The sequence below is a fragment of the Amphimedon queenslandica genome, unplaced genomic scaffold (genome assembly GCF_000090795.2).
Source record: "Amphimedon queenslandica unplaced genomic scaffold, v1.1 AMPQUscaffold_13127, whole genome shotgun sequence".
Classification (NCBI taxonomy): domain Eukaryota; kingdom Metazoa; phylum Porifera; class Demospongiae; order Haplosclerida; family Niphatidae; genus Amphimedon; species Amphimedon queenslandica.
The window spans coordinates 1-3,076 of record NW_003546637.1 but is presented as its reverse complement, the minus strand read 5'-3'; positions in this window follow the sequence as shown (position 1 = coordinate 3,076).

The window sequence follows — 3,076 nt, the reverse complement described above, 5'->3', positions numbered from 1 at the left end:
AGACTTGACTGATCTAATAGCCACATGCCAACAACACACTCGCTGTTCAGAGTCCTACTGTCTCCGTACACGTAATGGCAAGCAGGAGTGTCGGTTTGGATTTCCTAAAGATTTTCAGGCACAAACCACCATCAACATCACTGAAAAGGAGCCTGTAATTCTCACTGCATGTAATGATGGGATGCTCAACAGCTTCAATCCCATTCAACTAACATCCTGGCGTGCTAATGTGGACATGCAGTACATTGTATCAAGGAACAGGGTTGTTCAGTACTGCACCAAGTACGTCACCAAGAGTGAGACTAGGTCACAGTCTTTGAGGGATACTTTTGCCAACATTGCTTGTTCTTTCAAAGAAGGTAATCGATCACTCAAAGCTGTCCAGAAGCTCCTCATCAATAGCTTTGGAGAGAGGGACTTTTTAGCCCAAGAAACCTGTCACCTCTTACTACAACTCCCATGTACAAAGCATCAAGAAGTTTCATCAACCTCAGTCTTGATGGCTCTAGAGAAGTCCAAGGCAATACACAAGAGGGAGAGAGGGTAACAGCTCATTCTGTGTTTGATCATTATACATCACGTCCAGTTACTTCACAGTTCAACTCGATCACTCTACTGAATTTCACTCGTCAGTACACAATGCCTTAGGAATTGGATACTGAACGAAAGAAGAGGAGTAACTGTTCACCAGATCCATCAGGCCCCAACTATGAACAGTATTGCCGTCAGTCTCTGATGCAACACAAACCATTCAGAGACATCAGTGAGTTAAAGACTGGCTTCAGCTCCTTCACTGAGGCGTTTGCTGATTTCCTTCAGTCTGGAAATATTCCTCATTCTCTTGAGGAGGATATACTCAGACTACAGCAGCACTTCAGCCAAACAGAGGCCACTGAAGGAGATGAAGAGGTATGTTTCATTATTTCTCATTTTGTGTGTATTGCATCTACATTATTGTTATTACTATTATGGTAATTTTCTTGTTGTTGAACAACTATTATTATTTATTTATTTATAGACTTCACAAACTGATCAACATCAACAGAATCAGCATCAGAGAGCACAGGAGGAATGGATGCTGATATGTGAATGTGTCAGTCAACTCCAGCCTGATGTGTACACACCAGAGGATTAAGACTGGTTAGCTGAGGCAAGATCATATCCTAACATCGAAGAAGCAGCCAGTTTTATTGCACAGGAGAAACAGAGAACCACACCCACTCCATTCACTACCACTGCTACACCAGATAATCTTCAAGGAAGACAGCGTGATGTGTATGACACAGTGAAGGCTCACTTTGAATCTGGTAATGATGATCCACTACACATCATTGTCAATGGTACAGCTGGTACTGGTAAATCATATCTCATCAACTGTTTGAGGTTATTGCTGGGTACTAGTCTTAAAGTTGCAGCACCAACAGGAGTGGCAGCTTTTATTATTGAAGGAAGGACACTACACAGTCTCCTACACCTACCAGTGAGAGGTGACTTCAAGGATATGGAAGGCATCAACCTGCAAAACATTCAGGAAGAGCTGTCAAGTACCAAGTATCTCATCATTGATGAGATGTCAATGGTTTCTAAGAAAACATTTGGGATGATTGACAGGAGGTTGAGACAAGCGTTTCCTCACAAGTCACAAGTACTATTTGGTGGGTGCTCTGTCTTACTTTTTGAAGACTTTGGCCAACTACTGCCAGTGTTTGGACTTCCTCTCTACACCACACAGTCAAGTTCAGATTTTGCAGACCAGGGGTACAGAGCTTATAGTCAATTCACTTCATCCTTCACTCTGACCCAAGTGATGAGACAGTCTGGACAAGATCCTGAACAAGTCAGATAACGTGAAATTCTACTTCGTCTTAGAAATGCTGAAACATCAGAAGAAGATTGGGAACATCTCATGGAACAGACACCGACCAGAATAACAGACCAGTTTTCATTTGTTCATGCTCTTAGACTATTCCCAATGGTGGAAGATGATGCTGACTACAATACTAATAGATTATTGGAATGTGGTCATCCCATTGCTGAGATCAAGGCAGTACACACTGGAGCTAATGCAAGCAGTACATCTCCTGATGATGCTGGTGGTTTGGATCCAGTTGTGAAGCTTTCAAAATCAGCACGAGTCATGCTTACCAGCAACTTATGTGTTGAAATGGGATTAGTCAATGGAGCCATGGGAACAGTTGAAGCTATCTGAGGTCCTGCTCTACCAGTGGCAGTGATGGTACGATTTGATCATTATTCAGGACCAACTATGTATAATGGAACAGTAACAATCACTCCAATAAGATGAAACTGGTCTTCTTCAGGTGGTCAATGTTCACACCTTCAACTACCACTCAAGCTAGCGTGGGCAGTGACTATCCACAAATCTCAAGGACTCACTTTGGACAAAGTTGTCATTGATATTAGAAAGATGACATTCTCTTGTGGATTGTCATTTGTCGCCTGCTCAAGAGTGAGGAAGTTGAGTGACATTCTATTTGTACCACCAATTCCTCTCCAACGACTAACTAGCTTTGCTAGGAGTGGTCGTCTTCATGAGAGGAAGGAGGAGAATCAACGACTACTTTCTCTTCAAGAAGGACCACCTCTTGAAGATAATGAGGACGAAGAGTCAATGGATGTACATGTAGAAGCTAGGACACCATCTCCACAGGCTGTTAATGAGGATGAAGATCAATCGTATATGGAGTGGATGACACCATCACTATCACATGGAAATATATAATTCATGGAGCACCATTTCACTGCATGTTGTCACAAAATAGGAGGAAGTGGATACATCACAAAGGAATACTCAAAGATCTAGGAATGTATCACCATTTTTTATGCAAAATGATAAGTTATGCACCCCATCACTTATTCACTTATTATGTAAATGTACTACCCTTTTCTCTATATACACAACCTTCTTTACTCTGCTTACTCCACTCTTTTTTGAACTAATTTATCTATGTGTAATGAGTTCGCCTTTCCTCTCCACTTTATTTCCCCTCTCCCCATTTTACTTTTCCTCTTAATCCTCTCCTCTTTTTACCTTTCCTCTTTTTTCTAACTATAA